This window comes from Dipteris shenzhenensis, chromosome 33, assembly GCF_047967505.1.
Source record: "Dipteris shenzhenensis isolate YYH24624 ecotype China chromosome 33, Dip_SZ_1.0, whole genome shotgun sequence".
NCBI classification, from domain to species: Eukaryota; Viridiplantae; Streptophyta; class Polypodiopsida; order Gleicheniales; family Dipteridaceae; genus Dipteris; species Dipteris shenzhenensis.
This window is the reverse complement of record NC_141628.1, coordinates 34,361,190-34,380,428: the sequence shown is the minus strand read 5'-3', so window position 1 is coordinate 34,380,428 and position 19,239 is coordinate 34,361,190. Positions and strand designations below refer to the sequence as shown.

The window sequence follows — 19,239 nt, the reverse complement described above, 5'->3', positions numbered from 1 at the left end:
GTTGTGTTACATCATTGTGTCCCTCAAATTCTTGCATCTCATCCATACTGTCATCATGATCCTCATCTCCAAACAAATCTGCATACAACTCCCTATGTTTTTGCGACTGCTCACCATGGGTCTCATCACCTACTTTATTGAAAAAAGATAATTATAAATCACGCCCCTTTCCTTTCTTATTAACACTTCTAGCACTGCTTGAACCTTCCATAACAATAAATTCGAAAGCAACCAACACCTATAGAGAAAAATATAAAACTGCATCAAAACACACTGTTTCAACCCACAAAAGAGAAAAAAGTAATTGCATTAAGATTTCATAGCTTCACTCACCTTCTACATGTACACGATCTTGCCAGATCTGCTGAATGAGACTTGACAGATGTAATCGAAGACCTCCTCTCAGCTGCTCGCATGATCGTAATAGATGCTGTTCTGATACTTAACATAATCAAAGGTAGAACCACTAAGAAAACCCTAAATCCATTCTTCTTTCGGTGAGTAATGAAATCAGTTCTCTTCCTATCATTGAGGGACCAATCGATTTACACATAGCCAACCAATATGTTTCTCTGGTATTTTGTAAAACAATTGTCCTTAGATCTTATGCTACCCACTTTTACATTAATCTGTTGCCCAGTCTCGTTAAAGCTTCTTTTTCAAAGCCAACAACAAAACCTTAATGAAGTCTGTGAAGCAGACTGTTCACTAAGCCCGGTAAAGTTCCCAGCTTTTGCTGTCTATGATTCCTGATTGCTCAAAGGATCTGAATCGGGATTCGGGACTGCATGACATCCCATATGATTGCAAGTGTTGTGCACTTTGCCATTGATTTTGATATTCGTATCTGGACGGTTCATTTAATTTGAGCGATCTTAAGTGGAGTAGCATACCTCCCACCATTCCAAGGACTACAGCTACTGTCTCCAACATCATCGCTCGACACCCATACCGTTTCTGCATCCAAGATTCGACTGACTCACATACTGAAAAAGAGATCTTCAACAGCCCTGCAGCAGTAGAAAGGACATCTAGAAAAACAGACAGGGATGGGCAGCTGGCTGAGCTTCCGCTACAAAGGGAGGAGGAGTAGGAAGAAAGAGAGGCAGATTAAGGGAAAAAGATGCAGGAGAGGAGTCACGTAACCCCTGCGTTACCTTCTCGCTCCTGCAGACCAGGATGGTGCTCGGAGACGTTTCCGATAAAAGTCGATATGCACCTCCTGGCATGCAGGGCACAGGATCCTCTCATGCTTTCCAACAGTCATCTCCAGCGGCAACATTATAATATATATCATACCTTCCGTCAACGGACGAAAGGACAAAAGGCAAGCCACGGATGTAAATCTCACAGATCCGTCCATCCGATTATCAACAGATTCAAGGTTCCAAACAGAAAAACAGTACTCATACGCGTAGTATTTCAGTCAAACAAAACAAAGGCGGCATGCCCGAGCAACCCTCGATCATCGATGAGAGTGAAATACCAAAAACGGCAAAGTAGAAAATCGAGATTCGAGACCAAAAAACACAACCTGTGAGTACCTGGAAAAACAAGTCTGTTGGCCATCGAAGCGCCTTCACTGTCCACAAAGCAAACTTGTCTATCAACATATCTGGGACATAATGCCTCTTGAGATCGATTTTTGTGTCGGACATGTAAGTTTCCGAAGCCTGTTGACATTAAGAGAAGAACTTAGCGGACGATTCCTTGATGAGAAACGGAAGGGATGACCTGTTATAGGAATGAAGAGGGTTGAGTACGGTTGCAGTTTACAGAGGTGAGGATGCGCTGGCACTGGGGGCCGCAACCGCAGCTGGTTTCAGGGATGCGAAGCAATTTGCCGAAGGGAACAACGATCTGGGAAAGGTTCAAGGAGGGATTGAAGTTGTTGAAGGAGAACAGGGTGAGGGGGGAGACGGAGAAGAGGGAGGAGATGAAGGAGAGGAGGAGGTTGGAGCGGGTAAGGTAGGCAACGAGGGAAGGGCAAGGGGGGTCGGAGGGGGAGCAAGGTTCGGACCTTTCAAGGAGGGATTGAAGTTGTTGAAGGAGAACAGGGTGAGGGGGGAGACGGAGAAGAGGGAGGAGATGAAGGAGAGGAGGAGGTTGGAGCGGGTGAGGTAGGCAACGAGGGAAGGGCAAGGGGGGTCGGAGGGGGAGCAAGGTTCGGACCTTTCAAGGAGGGATTGAAGTTGTTGAAGGAGAACAGGGTGAGGGGGGAGACGGAGAAGAGGGAGGAGATGAAGGAGAGGAGGAGGTTGGAGCGGGTAAGGTAGGCAACGAGGGAAGGGCAAGGGGGGTCGGAGGGGGAGCAAGTTTCGGGAGTGATGGGGCCGGCGGAGGAGGAAGGGAGGAGGAGGAGGAGGAGGAGGAGACAAGTGAGGACTCAGGAGGAGGAGCAAGGAAGGAGGAAGAGGAGAAGGTGATGACTCGTGACTCCGAGTAGGGACAAAATTTGAGCAGGGCGGGACTCGGGAGTCGGGATTCGGGACTAATTAAATTGGAGTAGGTGGCTCACACGAGCCACCACTTGGGAATCGAAAATCATTCATGCTCTTTGGATTCCCTAAGATCGGAATCCGGATTTCATCTAAACATATGAAATTTTTTTTTAAAAACCAGTTTTTCATTTGACAATTAAAATAGATTGACGTTTTTTCTGTGGAAATGACAAAAGCTATTTTGCATTGTCATTTGACAAAGAAATTCTAAATCAATGTGTAATTGACACAAAAAAGGGCTAATGACATAGATATCCCTGTAACCCATTAAGGAGCCCTTCTCTCGCAGGCCGAGGCGGTTTGATGGGATAGAGTTCACTGGTTTGGGGAGCCCAAACACAAAGTTTAAGGGGGGCGTGAAGATCTAAGAGCTCTACACAGAGCTGGATAGAGCATGGAGGCCAAACACGCTTTTCGAGCCATGAAGACCAGCTCGCACAGTCATACTCACACTCACAGCCGAGGAGGGGGAGGGAGAGACGAAGCCCCAAATTCTCCACAGAGCACGAGATACACCCCTGCACATGAATAGAAGAGCTCACGAGGACATGCAAAATGGAAGCAGCATTCTAACCAGGTTTGAGTCTTATGATTCACTGTTGGAGCATAACGTTTTGCTTTGTTGGATTATAGCAGTTCGTTGTGTTATAGCTTCTGGAGCTGCATGGTTCTACTTGGCAGTATCCGAGCAGCTCGCTCCGCCCATGCTGCATTCTCGAAGATTTACATTGTAGATGGGCTTTGGGGAAGGCGGAGGGAATAAAGAGAGAAATAGAGAGATCTACATTAGAGATGAGCAACTCGCTCCGCTCCCATGCTGGTGAAGCTGGCAAAGCCCACCCCTGGGACTATCTGGTGAAACAGAAATGACCGCTGGGGATCTAAACTTTATGCTGATTTTCGATAACCAACAGAGGTTTTTCACTCTGGCGTTCCTTTGGGACTTGCGTTGGCTCACAACGGTCATACGAAAACCTTCGTCTCGCTGGCGACCAGTCAAGTATACCCTCAGGGCCCTTAGTTGTTTGCACTCTGTGTCACGATTGCTGGACTGAGACGTTACCATATACACTGAGCTTAGCAGCTTAGACTGTCTATGGCTGCAGCTCTCTCCTCTTCACTTAGAAATGCCGACTGGAGGAGGTACATTTGATCCCCTTCATTCCATTCTTTGCTACGTCCTTTTGGTGACTGTCGTGAAAGATCGTAGGTTTCTCATGGTGATGGGTCTCTCTGAGTGCTACTGGGGGTAGAAATGATTGTGTATATGCAAAATTCACAGCATTATTGCTTTCTTGCTGGGACCATGTACCCAGTCAATGGAGGCGCACTATCAAGGTGCTCTACATGCAGGTTTGCTGGTTCATTTTGGCCCTCAAACTCTTTCACGGAATCCATAACACACTCCCTCATACTTGCTTCAGGTTCTTAGCAAGAAGGATGAAAACCCTTTGGATGAGATTCGAGCCTCTTCATGGCTTAGGAGCCACTTCAACCCACCCTTAGCTTCGGCTTTGGGAAGCTGAACATGCCTATAAAATACAGTAGTTGCAGATTTCTTTGCTTGACTGGTTCCCCATGTTAGCCAATAGGATAACTTGTGGCAGTGCTCTCTCCTTCTGCTGCTACCTTTGATGGAGAGGTCTTCAGTGGCTTTGAAAGGGAACATGGGTCCCTTGACTCTGAATCTATTGCGGTTCCTTTGATAGATGAACTATCTGATACTAAAGGAGCTCCCTGTCGTTCCCAGTACCTTTGAAAGCACTACCCATTGGATTGGACAACACAAGCTTATGATATGTTTTCTACCATAGTATGTGTGGGAGCAAGGAGGAGGCTCCTTATGATATTTCATTTGGAAAAGAATACTGCTTATGCTTGGGCACTGATGACGACATAAGTGTTGCTTTGCTTGCTAAGTATGTCTTCCTTTTGCTTTTCATAAAAGTTTTTGTTTACCTCTTTTTTCTTCTCTTTCATTTTCTCTTTTATTTTCTTTGTAGATTTTTGATCTTTAGAACAACAAAAAATTCTAAATTTGTATGATTGGACTTATTCTAGTCTTACAAAGGTATATATCTTTCCCTTACTGTTTTTTGCTATGTATTGCCATACTTGTGACTGTTTGTGATATGTATCATGGTTGGTTGAGGTGGCAATCTACATGATTGCCATATGGACTGTGTTGCTGCTGCTGAACTTCTGCCATGTCTCCTGTAATAGGTCGTAACCCTAGTTAAGGGTTTGACAGCCCATGAAACTGGGTGTTTTATTAGAGAATGAAGTAGCATGTATCTGCTACCTCAAAAAGTATCAGAGAACGAAATAGCATGTATCCACTACCTCAAAAGATCCGAATACCTTGGCAGATACAAAGAGATTTGAGATGGTTAAGTTTAGATGGACACACTTGATTTACTTTACCATCTAGAATTCAAGCGGTTAAGGCATTACTTTACCATCTGGATGGACTAGTTTACCATTCTATTTTGGCAACTAGTTTGCTACTGCTCCCTTCCGCTTTTTGGAGCAGATATCAGGCCGGTACTTCTGCTGGTTTTAGGACAACATTCAATAATATTTGTCCATCCTTTTGCTCTAGTTTGTCATACTTTTTCAGTTTACATTTGTGGAGTGGTTTGTCTACAAATTGTACCAACTTTTGGGGAGACAGTGGGCTGTTTTCTGACGGATTTTGGCAGTCCTTTCTCCATGATTTCAGGGCAACTTTGAGCTACTACAGTACAGTGGTCTACGGAATGATCTTATTCTCTTAAAGAAGGAAGAGTTTGGCCTTTACATTTAAATTATGGCAAAACCATGATCCTCTCTAGCATTTCTTCAGTGTGTTAGGAAAATTTTCTTTAAAAGGAATGTAATTATGGTTTCCTAGGACTTGGATGAAGGCATGTTGAACTAATTCTTCGGATACACTTGGATATGGTGTGATGGTAGTTTGCTTCGTATGGAGAGAATCTACAATGGAATGTGATAGCTTTTCACTAAGCGAAGAGAATAGTCTTGGGACCTCATCCAAATACTGGAAGGCAAGAATCATAGACATTGAGGATCTCCATAGGCATTTCCCAGTTGGGCTTACATATGTCTAATAATGGAACTGAGAATGCATCTATGGTTTCATTGTTTACACTTCACTTTTGCAAACTAGCTAGTTGCTGTAATTTACTGGCTGTAACAACAGCAACTTTTAGCCATTTTGTAGAGAATATAACTTCTGCTACACATGTCTGATTGATACGCTTCCAAAATAAAAAGTATAGCTTGTCCAAAGATCTGTAACTTCTCAGTTCAAAGTAGAATGTGATTCCTTATGTATCGGGAGATATGCAGCTTGCAATATGGCTGTCCACAAATTTCCGTGAGAATGCAGTAATTTACTGGCTGTAACAAAACAATAACTTTTAGCTGTTTTGTAGAAGATATAACTTTTGCTACAAATGTCTGATTGATATGCTTCCAAAAGAAAAATTATAGCTTGTCCATACATCTACAGCTTCTCAGTTCAAGTCAGAATGCGATTCCCTATGGATCGGAAGATGTGCAGTGTGAAAATCCACACTTTTCGAAAATGCAAATGTGTGCAATGCATGCAGAATTTGAATGCCGATTGGCCCTCCAATGGGGAAGAGTGCCCTCGTGAGAGTACTTGTTTCTTTTTCGACCTACATGCAAGGTGGGAGAGAGATGACGGATGAATGCAACGTGGTAGAAAGAATGCTACGTGAGATTCACAATGAAAGGGTGATACCCTTTCATTAATGTCCCTTGAGATCACTCAAGTTCCATCTTCCCATTTACACCTACCCTTAGCCTATGACCCATGCACCTACCATTCAATGCACTCTAATGCACCCTTTCCCTTTCCTATTGCCCCTAGGACCTAGACACGTGTGTGCACATCTTTATTACTAATCATTGGCCAATGTTACATAGTTTTGGTGGTACTATTTACACCGCTTGATCGATCATAAATACAAACATATAACCGCACCATCAAATTGGCGCCTAACAATAATAAAGTACTAATGACTATTAATTAACTAAATAATCATTTCTCTTGTCATGACACTCCCTCCTGCTTGAATGAGCATAAGTCCTCTTCTGGATTATTGCTTGTCTCTTCCTCTTATGTGCACTTCCTCTTGTTACTTCTGCCATTGCATCGCCTCTTTGTAATCTGCGAGTATCTGTGGAAAATCTGTAAAGAACTCTTCTTCCATCCATTGTGCATCACTAGCTGGCTGGTTTTTAAACTTCAGTAAATACATATATCTCTTCTTTCCACGAGTACTCTTCTCTTTATGGTATATGATCTGTTCCGGAGTAAGAACTTCAGTCCCATCTTCAAGTTCAGGTTCTTCTTCCTGTTGAGTATCCAAAAACGCAGAAGTATCGCCATGGTATCTCTTCAAATTGCTCACATGAAAGATGTTCTTCATACGCCAGTGGGCTGGTAACTTCAGCTCATACGCTCTGGATCCTTCTTCTGGATATAAAGCTGTTGAAATCTGAAATGGACCATAAAACTTCGGTGCTAGCTTGACATGTTTGGTACTTCCTCTCACTGACTTGATTCTTCTTTTATCAATCTTCAATAAAACCCAATCATCCTCCTTGTAATAAACTTCTTTTCTTTTTTTATTGGCTGCCTTGGATTGTTGAACCTGGGCCTTCTTAATATGTTCTTTTACCTGCTCAATAACCTGTGACATATCCTCAGCAAACTGGACAGCATCAAAAATTCGCTCCCCCAAGTGTGTTATTGGAGTGGGTAAACATTGCCCATAGATGATTTCAAATGGGGCTTTCTTGGTGGAAGTATGTACAGTGCTATTATAAGCAAACTCTAACATGGGTAAGAACTCTGGCCACCTTCTAGGTTGGTCATGGACATAAGCTCGAAGTAAAGTAATTATGGTTTGATTGGCATTCTCACTTTGTCCATCTCCTTGAGGATGGAAGGCTGTAGTAAATTTCAGTTTGGTTCCGAGATTCTCTAATAGAGCTGTCCAAAAGTTGCTAATGAAACGGCCATCATTATCGGATACAATGGATTTTGGTAACCCATGTAACCTGAAGATTTCCCTAATGAATAACCTTGCTGTTTCAGGAGCAGACAACTCTTTTTTACAGGGAATAAAATGAGCTTGTTTACTCAGCCTATTTATAACAGTGAAAATCTGCTCAAACTGACCAACCTTGGGGAAACTAGACACAAAATCCATTGTAATGTGTTCCCACCTTTCCGAAGGAATAGGCAAAGGCTGCAAAAGACCAGCAGTCTTACTTGTGTCAGATTTAATGCGCTGACATACGTCACATTGTTGACAAAGGTCGAAACTTCTTTGCGAAGTTTAGGTCAATGGAAGTATCTCTCAATATTGTCAATGGTTCCTCTAATACCTCTATGTCCAGAATATGGACTCGCATGTAACTCACTCATGACTAGATACCGAAATGTTTTGGGTACACATATGGCACGTCCCAAAAATAAGTATCCATCCACGATGGAATAAGCCTCTAAATCCCCAACCTCATTACGTTGAATCTTCCCATAAATGTCAGCGAAGTCCTCATCTAAAGGATAAGCTTCAACCATTGCTCCTAATGATTTCTCCTTAATCACAGAAACGTGATTAACTTGGGGCCGTCTACTCAAAGCATCAGCTACTAAATTCTCCTTTCCCGGCTGATATTCGATATTTGGTTGCCCAAAGGATTGAATATATTCAGCCCATTTGATTTGTACAATGGGTTGAGAGAACAAGTGCTTGATACTTTGATGGTCAGTCTTAATCTTGAAAGCAGAACCATATAAATAATGCTTCCATAACTTTAGAGCATGAATGACTGCCAATAACTCCTTCTCATACGTGATATATTTCAATTCAGCCCCTTGAAGTTTTCTACTCTCATAAGCAATGGGATGCCCTCCTTGCATCAACACTGCCCCAATCGAGGTACCACTAGCATCCGTACATACAACAAAGAACTCTTTGTCCATGTCCGGAAGTGTTAACACTGGTGCAGTCACTAATGTTCTCTAAAGCTCCTCAAAAGCTACTTGGTGAACCTCTCCCCACTCATACAAGGAATGCTTCTTCAACAAATCTATTAGTGGGGAAGCAAGACGTGCAAAATTCTTAATGAATCTGCGATAATAACTACACATCCCTAGGAAGGATCTCAGCTCATGTAAGTTTTTGGGTATTGGCCATTCAATTATGGCCTTGACCTTTTTAGGGTCAACCCGAATTCCCTCGGCAGACACAATGTGTCCCAAATACTCTATTTCTGTCTTGAAGAACTCACTCTTCTTGATATTTAGGAACAATCGATCCTTCCTTAGGAGCTCCATCACCTTAGCAAGGTGATCCTTATGCTCTTCCTCATTCTGGCTGAACACTAAAATGTCATCAAAAAAGACTATGACAAATTTTCCCAAGTAGGGTTGCAAAACCCTTCTCATCAGCCTACTAAAAGTGGCTGGAGCATTAGTTAGGCCAAAAGGCATGACCAAAAACTCATAATGTCCAGTGAGAGTGCGAAAAGCAGTCTTATGTTCATGCCCAGCTTTCATACGAAGTTGATGATAACCAGATTTCAAATCCAATTTGCTAAAAACTTTAGCACCTTTAAGCATATCCAATAAATCATCCACTCTTGGAATCGGATACCGGTTCTTAATCGTAAGTTTATTCAAAGCACGGTAATCTATACACATACGATATGATTCATCCTTCTTCTTAACCAATAATACAGGTGCTCCAAATGGAGAACTGCTTGGTCGAATCAGGCCTTTTTGCAACAGATCTTCAATTTGTTTTTCTACCTCCTCCATTTCTATCCTGTTCATCCTATATGGGGCTCTACATGGAGGAGAAGCTCCTGGCTCTAAGTCTATGGCATGATCATCTTCTCTCTCCATGGGCAATTCGAATGAGTCATCTCTTGAAAATCGATCCTCATAAGCTCTAAGGAACTCATTTCTCTTCTGATCTTCTTTTGAGATATGAAGATCTCGTGAATCCCGTATATACACAAGATTACAATCTACCCCTCTTTTTACCAATCTTTTGGCTTGGGTAGAAGTAATCAATGGAATTGTATACACGTCCCGATCCCCTATGATCCTTATGTACAAAGCAACAATGATGAGTATGAGGATGAATAGCAGGGTTAAAATCATACCGCCATGGTTTACCTAGTATCATGTCAACGTCTTGTAAAGGGGCTACTAGAAAATCCCTTCGATCTCTATATTTTTGTATACGAAAAGGAATATTTCGTACTATGGATGTGTCTTCTTCATTGTGTCCCCTAAAAGCTCCTGAAAGCGACATGTTTTTTATAGGTTCTGGTTTAAGATGGAGTAATTTTGCCAATCTATCACTTACTAAGTCATAATTACATCCATCATCTAGGAGAACAAATAATCTCTGTCCATTCACGAATCCATACACCTTAAAAAGATCATGAGGCCCAAAGGTATTGGCTGAATGGACAGCATTCACTATTGGCTCAATAGTCACAGTAGATTTCGAGGGTGACAAGGTAGAAGCCTCACCCTCCTGCTTGGATGCCTTGGCTTTCCCTTTTACTGAATTCGTCTTGGCAATCTTAGCCAAGAGAACGGGACACTTATGCCATACGTGCCCTGGCTTATGTTTCTTACAACCGAAACATTTTCCTTCCTTAATCAACTTCCTCTTCTCTTCGTCAGTCATAGAAGGAAATGGCACCCATCTAGGACGTGATTGGCTATTCACATTCCTTACAAGAGCTTTACCCTTCCCTTTATTATTCTTAAACCGGTTTGGTTTCCTAAAAGTGGGTATATTATTGGTCTTAGATGATGACCCATACTCCTTATTGAAGGGTTTACGAGGATTCAATTTTCTCTCGGCTATTTCAGTCAGCTTAGTGAGGTCCTTAAGCGTGGTCGGGTTAAACATTTCAACCTCGTACCTTACTTTTGGGCTTAAAGTTGCTAAATACTTCTTTCTCCTATCTTCCTCACTCTTTTCGGGTAACTCTTTTCGGGTAACTCTAGAGAGAGTTTCCAAAATCTGGCTGTAAAATCTGCATTACTCTCATTATCGAACTGCCTAAACCTCTCCCAACGAAAGGTTAGGTTCTCTTCATGCCTCGGTGGCATGAAAGTGGTTTTTAGTTGCTCCACAAATTTAGTCCATTCATGAATAGGCTCTTTTCCTGTTTGTGACAAGGACCACCACATTAGAGCATCCTTCTGCAGATGCAATGTGGCAAGAGCAAGCTTCTCTTGCTGGGTCTTGTCTTGATGGGCAAAGTATAGCTCAAAATGACGAATCCAATTGAGGATTTTGTCAGCCTCCCTTGCCCCATCATATTTGGGGAACTCAATTCTCTCTCGCGGTTGGAATTTGGACCTCTTAGAAAGGTTACTCAACTCTTCATCCCCGAAGTTTAAAGTCCTCTTAGTCCCTAATCTTGTCATAATGGACTGCTCAATCATATTGCTAAGCTGGAAAACCAGCTTATCAACAGGAGTCTCCTCTCTTCCTCTTGCACTTGGATTAGAATCCATGTGTATTGGGTTTTGAGTTAAAGGCGTGAACTCATCACCTTGTTCTTGGCTGGTCTCATTTCTTCTTTCATTACGCAAGGAGAACTCCCTATCGGTAGGTTCTTGAAGGAGAGACTGCTGTAAATCTATTTGTGGGTTATCATACTCAAGATGTGTATAACTCTCACCTAATCCATCCTCTTCAAGAGGGGGTGAAGGTGTTCTTTCTCTCTTTCCTTGGGGTAATGGAGGAAAAGGAATAAGTTCATTGTTATATGTCCCTTCCCCTTCCATTCTTTCCTTTTATTAATACAAGAGAGAAAATGTCTTGCTGTAATTTCAAAAAAGAAGGTTTATTTTACAGCAAACTTCAAGTGTTGTAGAGGTGGTGGTACTTATCCGACTCCCGCTTTGTTTGTGTTGAGAAGACACTTAAAATGACCTCCTTTCCCTTCTCTTTGAAGCTTTTCTTCTTGTATTTCTGCTGTAAACTGGTACGCTCCGTTTGGACTACTTGTTTTGAGCGGATTGGAGCTCTAGATACCGTTATAGGGGTTACTTGATGGGTGGATCACTCCCTTAAAATCTTATTCCGATCCGACTTCCGGTTGGGTAGAACGGGAATCCCTTTTTCTCACGGTTTAAGGGTACATTCACATGTTGGGGGGGGGGGGGGGGGGGGGGGGCAAAAGAGAACACCCCGTTCGCCGTTCGCCGTTGAAGGCCAAAAATTTTCAGAAAAAACCCCTTGTCTCAGAACCTCGAGATCGGTCGATCGTGATCCTTTTTCGCCAACCTCTCTTGCGACTTCCGTCATTCACAACTGTCGCCCTCTTCTCGTCCCGCTCGTGGATCGTCGCCGCTCTGATACCAAATGTGAAAATCCACACTTTTCGAAAATGCAAATGTGTGCAATGCATGCAGAATTTGAATGCCGATTGGCCCTCCAATGGGGAAGAGTGCCCTCGTGAGAGTACTTGTTTCTTTTTCGACCTACATGCAAGGTGGGAGAGAGATGACGGATGAATGCAACGTGGTAGAAAGAATGCTACGTGAGATTCACAATGAAAGGGTGATACCCTTTCATTAATGTCCCTTGAGATCACTCAAGTTCCATCTTCCCATTTACACCTACCCTTAGCCTATGACCCATGCACCTACCATTCAATGCACTCTAATGCACCCTTTCCCTTTCCTATTGCCCCTAGGACCTAGACACGTGTGTGCACATCTTTATTACTAATCATTGGCCAATGTTACATAGTTTTGGCGGTACTATTTACACCGCTTGATGGATCATAAATACAAACATATAACCGCACCATCAAATTGGCGCCTAACAATAATAAAGTACTAATGACTATTAATTAACTAAATAATCATTTCTCTTGTCATGACATGCAGCATGAAATATGGCTGTCCACAAATTTCCGTCACTACTTGAGAAGGGACTCCTTTGTGAAACTGATTACCATTTGCTTATAACACCCTCTATTTTGGGATAGTCAAAAGCATGTTATCTAATTCAGGATATATTCTAGACATGCTTCATCTAATCTCCCGTATGGATGTAGATTTCATGAGATTTACTTGTATAAGCACTTGATAAAATTTATAAATGCCAACTGCCTTGAAAATGCCAAGATTTTATTAATGCTAATCTAGATTGAGTGACACGGATAACAACTGTGTGCCGGCCTTGAAACCTGGCTTCCACATAAAAAATGTATTGTTCTAACTTCCATTTTTTTTGTGATGGTACCAAGTGAGTTGGCACACTTCTCCATCGGATTTGCAAATAAAGTCTTGAGCATGATATTGCAAGAAAGGTTGTTGGCAACCTTGAGGAACACACTTGGGGGAACACACTTGGGGAACCCATGATGAGATAAAATGTTCTCCGCCCTATTATGCACACTTACAAAAATGTATTTGTATAGTCATATGGTTTTTACCAATAGAGTAACTTATAAAAAACTACTCTTTGGGATTCTCAACTTTTAATGCAGTTGGAGTAATCATTTGAGGTTCTAATTGCTTGGTGTCTCTCTTTGCACCCTTAAACATTAACTGTAATATAAACATTGTCTTGTAAAAGCATTCATTGCCAAGGCTTTTCGATTCGTGGACTAAGGATGTGGACTGATGGAGAAGTAGATCCCTTGATGTGATAGGATAGGTCACACACACACACACACACACACTCACACACGCACACACACACACATACACACACACACACACTTTCTACTCTCTTACACGCATTCATGTAGTTTTTGACATGTAGTTATTCATATTATCTCCCTTTCCCACATCTCACACACACACACACACACACACACTTTTTCACTTGATCATCTCTTCACACACACACACTCTCTCTCTCTGTCTCTGTCTCTGTCTCTCTACTATCTCTCCCTCTCTCTTTCTATTCTCTCTCTCTCTCTCTCTCTCTCTCTCTCTCTCTCTCCCCTTCCATTTTCTTTGACACACTCACACTTACATGCCAAAATATATTTCTGCTCCCCAGTAGGATTTACTCAAATTTTCCTTAACAATACTTTTGTTTTACTTATAGACCTCGTTTATTTTACAGTAATTGTATGGATGAATGCTTTACCAAGACTCCCAGTATTTGGCCTTGGTTAGATGTTGATACTATTAGCATCTAATAGGGGTAAGTAACACTTGTAGTATTACTTGTATGGTTTGATTTGGTGACACAAACTCTATTTTGCTTTTAGGCATATTTGATTGAGGTATGTATACTTTAATTGAATTTCTTTTCTATTGGATTAAAGAAGACCTTATTTATTTTCTATGGGATTAATTTTTCCTTGTATATTTATTTTCTCTCTTTAAAATTAACATACATCATTATATTTGCTCTTTTTTAATGGTCTCTCTCTCTCTCTCTCTCTCTCTCTCTCTCTCTTCGCACCCGATCACACCAGCTGCAAATAGAAACAGGGGGATGGAAAAAGATGCCAAGGGAGAGTAGAATATGCCAACTATGTGATCAAGGTATGGTTGAAACAGAAGAACACATGGTAATGATATGCCCTCACTATGCACACATTAGGGAAGAGTTCAATCACCTCCTTGAGGGACATAACAAACTGGCTGATTTGCTGCATAAAGGGTCACCTTCAGCTTTAGGAACGTTTGTGTATAAGCTCTTCAAGCATAGGAATCCACCTGAATCCTAGAAGGTGGTTTCTCTTTCCACCCTCCCATCTTCGAGAGGAGCTTTCATGTACTTGTGATATTGTATTGCCCAGGTCCCATAGGCCGGTTTTGGTCTTCAGAGGATGATAATATATTCTTCTTCTTCTTCTTCTCTCTCTCTCTCTCTCAACCCTCTTTCCTTTGACTATCTAAACTAACCTTCCCCCTTTTCTTCTACACTTACTACTTGTATAACCCAAAACCCCATTTGCCCCTCCCTTTTTTCCTACACCTACTACTTGTACACACACACACACACACACACACACACACACACACCCCTCTAAAGCTTTGGGAAGCTAGCACACACATACACAAATTTTTCTCAATAAAAGTTTTCTCCTTCATGCACACTTCCCTCCTTCTGTGTTATGATTATATCTACACAAACTGCTTGACTCTCTTTATATAAAACCCTCCTTATCCTTCTTATCCCTCTTTAATTAATTATGTTGCATACTTTTTAATTACATATTTAATTAGAAAGTTGGTGTTACATCCTAAGCTAACCAGGCCTTGTTTTTACATTCCCCCCCTAAGTAAGCCCCTTAAACAACCTTTTTTTCCTCCCTTTGTTGTACCTCCTAACCAATCCCTCTTATTATTTTGCTCCTCGTCCCTTTTTTTTTAATTTCCCCCTTAAGTATCTAGTTCCCTCCCAAATAATTCTCTCCCCTTTAGCTTATCCTCCCTCATATATTTCTCCCTAACTAACCCTCAAGCCCTAGCTTAACTAAATCCAAACCTCCCCATACCCAACCCTCGCTAATAATCCCTAACGTGGCCGAAATCCCTATTGAACCAAACTGACGTTCCCACATATACCACCACTTATCCTTAGTCTGCAACTGGTCATTACATACTCCTTCTTGATACCTCGACATGTGCACTTCAAGACCCTTAGCCTCTCTTTCCTCTCTTTGTGCATCTTCTCCTTCTACCATGATGCCTCTTTATTTTCTTGTCCTCCATTTCTTTCGATGTCACCTATTCCATTGAATTTGCTTCGCTACCTCTTCTCCTTCAATTAAATCGATTAATGCTAGCTCATTGTCCTACTAACCCATTTGTGTAGCTTTCTTGGTGGCTGCCTCCCTACCTCGAATACTTTCATGGTTCCTCTCAGTCGTCGCTGTAGTAGTTGCGCTTGGCTATGGCCACACTCTCAAGTATCATGTTCTTGGCCTCTCGTAATTCTCTGTCATAATTCTCTTCGTCACCTCTTGCCATCCAGTGTTGATGCATTGAGCTCAAAGAGATGGATCTCTTACTGAGACGTTATTTGCACCGGCTCTCTGTTGCATTTCCTTATGACCTTTGCTTCGTCTTTTTACTCGTGATCAACCACGCGACCTTAGAAACCTTCGCTCCCTCTAGCCAAGCGTTGCTTTCTCTTGGGTTGCATGGTGGCTTCAACCACTAAGGCATGTTTAGTGAGCATTCTTGATTGTCTACCTCTTTCTTTCGGGTTTCTCTCTGGAGACCACTATGGCAACTTGGTGATTCTCTTCCTTCCTCTTATGAGATCCTCTCAAAACGTGTGGCACCGAGTTATGAGATCCTAGAGCTGCCCATGATTGGGATTTTTGACATGAGAAGAGTGCAACCTTTCTATTGATTAGCTTTCTGCCTATGCTGATCAATTGGTATTTTTTAGCAATACTTGCTTGGTATTTCATTAGTTTTGGGTCACTTGCAGTCCCTCTCACTGTAAGAACCTTTAGTAGCTCTCAACTTTCAGCTTATTTATTTTATTGTTCTCTTTGATGAGACAACACTAGCAGATGTATCAACTGTTTTAGTCTCATAGGCCATTTGGCCTTTTAGAGACGTTAATGTCTATCTATCTATCTATCTTAAGTCACGACACACTTTGGGAATCTCTTCATGCAACTCTACGATTTTTGAAATGCGCAACTAGTGCGTCATGGCTGAGCCCCCTTCACCCGTAACTACTTGTAGGCTACTCGGCGTTGTCTTTCCTTTTTGCTATTGACATGCAGTCGCCAATAATCATGCTTCCTTATCCCACGCTGCGTGTTTGTGTTCTCCTAAGTGATGTTCACAACCGCATGGGCTGTGTACTGGGTCTTTCAATCATCTTCGTGGATGTTCTCCTCCTGTGTTACGCGTTATAGATTTGCTTTAGATGTAATGTGTTATTCTACCTATGCTTATCTCTAGATAACCTTTTAATAGGATAGCAAAACCACCCCTCTATTTGCTCGTTGTACTTTACTTTAGCTTAGTTTAGGGTCATTAGCTATGTCCCCCCAATAATTATTGCTCTTAAAATACCATTGTTTGGAAGGGAATCTAACGGTTTGTATTAGCCCTTTAGTTATGTATTTACTTGTAAATATTTCCTTGTTCTTAAAAGTTGTCTATGGTTATAATACGGCTTGTATAGATTCTCGTGTCTAGAACTCGTAGGGCTACTGTCAGGATTACAAACTTATGCGCTAGATTTAGTAATTCTACCTAACATAGATAAAGTTGCATGGATTGGCGAGTTAATTATTATTTTTTAAATAGTAGTATAGATGGCACTTTGTAGAACTCTCTAAAGCTACCTTACCCTACGTACAAACAAGTTTATGTCTCCTATTTGTTATAAGGGTTAGTCTATCTTTATAGATCTGGTTGACTTACACTTTAGCGTGTTTATTATGGCAAATGAATAGTCATTAAGTCAGTTAATTATAAACATTGTCTTTTCTCTTTCTTGGCAAGTAATTGCCTTTGTCCTCCAAAAAAATTCTTTTCCTTTCTATTTATTTACAAGCTTTTGCTATTTAATCTTTTTAACTCATTATTCTCCTTTATAGATATTGGTTAGCTCTATGTGGTGTCATAATTTTCCTTGTAGTAAGATATTGGGTACTTTATAGTTAATGGATAGTTTTTGTAGTCTACCTACCCTTTGTACTGACGATTGGATGTCTCCTTTCAGGACATATCTGGCACTTGTACCTCTCAAAAGACGGTCCGTATGTCTATTAATTTAGATCCTATCGCTATTGCCGTCATCACATAAAAAAATGAAGGAAGATAGAAAAGACGGATTGATTGTGCATCATGCTTCTACAAATGCTAGAACACGATCCTATCTTCCTAAAAATCCCAAGAAATTATGAAATGAGATTGCACTAGTCTTGACCGAATTTGGGCTTGTCTCTTCCATGATAGATTGAGATACTCTTTTGGCCTACCTTGTTTGATGCATCCCCCGTTTCGACATGGACTTATCATTAATAAAATATTTTCTCTTGTTTTACTCTAATTTATTTCCTCCTTCGTATCGGTCAAGTTGCATGTTTTGCTTGTGTAAGCATCTACTTGTTATTTGATATTTTTTAATGATTTCTTAACATAGTGACAGAGATAATATTTTCATGCCTCCTCTATGGAAGGCTAGATGATTGTGTTTTAAATAATTTTTCCTTTAATTGTCTCATTTTTGCAAAGTTATTTGCCTCTTGTATGGAAGGCTAGGTCTTTGCTTGCTTTTACATTCTAAATGCCTCTTACATGGAAGGCTTAAAAAACTATCATGCCTTCGCTATAGAAGGCTAGGAAATTTTGTCAAAATAATTATCCTTATCAATGCATCCTACATGGAAGGTGAGCACATCCTCTACCTAAACAATTCTCAATACCCACTAAGCTATGACACAATGTAATGTTCAGTTGTACGTTTGGATGGGTTGTTTACTTTTTTGGAAAGCTAACCTATGTTACGCTTCTTCCATGAAATACTAGATTGTTGTCTACAAATTTCCTTTCTAATGTCATTCTCTGCCTCACTAGGTAAATGGGTTTCAAAATTATTGCCCTTCCTAATGCCTCCTACATGGCAGGCCAACACTTTTGTCTCCAACATTTTATGATGTCACCCTACCATTTTTTCTTTCCAATAACAAGTCGGGGTGTACAGGCATTATCTATCTATCCATTTAAAGCTCTATTGTTCTAACAACTAGTTTTTTTTAGATGGTGGTAGGTAAGTGGACCCCGACCTTGGAGCCTAGACTATCGGATGGATTAAACACATTTTTACTAGTTATACTCACGAGAATCCAGATATCAATAAAAGTTTTTTTTCACTTTTATCTGAGCATCGTGTGTTGTGTTGTTTATATGTTTTTATTTTTTAAACATACACACACACACACACACACATATATTCTTTCTTCTCTCTTTTTTAACATCCTCTCTTTTTCATTTTAAAAATTTTTTCATTTTATCATCCTTTAAAATGTCTCTATTTATCTCTTCAAAACCATAATTTTTAGGATAAACAATAAAAAAAGAACCTCCCATACTTTCATTTAGAAATATAATCCCTTCCTTTTTTCTATATTGTAAATATTCATTTTTTCTTTTGTTTTCTTATGTTGTATCCTATTTAAATATATATATATTTCATATTTAAACTCCCATTTTTTTCAAAATCTCCTATATTAAACTTTTTTTCATTTAATTATTTAATTTGTTCTAAGTTATTATTTCCTAGCTATCCATAGCTATCCGGGTTTTCAAAAAGATCAAATCCTTTTTTTCCTTACGCTAAATAATTATTTCAAAACCATGGTTTTTAGAAATCTCCTCTTTTTGAACTAAACTTTCTAAAAACTAACCCCCTCTAATGTAATGTTCCTAACTAAACCCTTTGGTGGCTAACTTATCTCTAAAAACTCCCCAAACGAACCAACTAATTGACTCTCTCTCTGACTCATTGTCTCAATTCCGTAGCTCCCTAGCCTATATAAGAGACCCCTACACTAAGCCTAGCCTCACCGTGCCTATGTGTACCATGCAAAGTGCTATAGAATGCTCTGACTTTGTCTGCAAGACTCCCTTGGCCATTGGCCGTGTGTGCTCCTACAGTGTGCTCCTACACTACGACCTAGATTGTTGAAATACTATTGGCCAGCACTC

General features: G+C 40.8%; 1 long non-coding RNA gene across 1 annotated transcript; it reads left to right on the top strand.

Annotated features, from left to right (window-relative positions):
• Positions 1-2,767: 2,767 nt before the first annotated feature.
• On the top strand, positions 2,768-18,408 carry LOC147880018 (uncharacterized). Its single transcript, XR_015540620.1, has 2 exons — positions 2,768-3,078; positions 18,302-18,408. It is a non-coding gene; the product is annotated as an uncharacterized LOC147880018 (long non-coding RNA).
• The last annotated feature ends 831 nt before the right edge of the window (positions 18,409-19,239 follow it).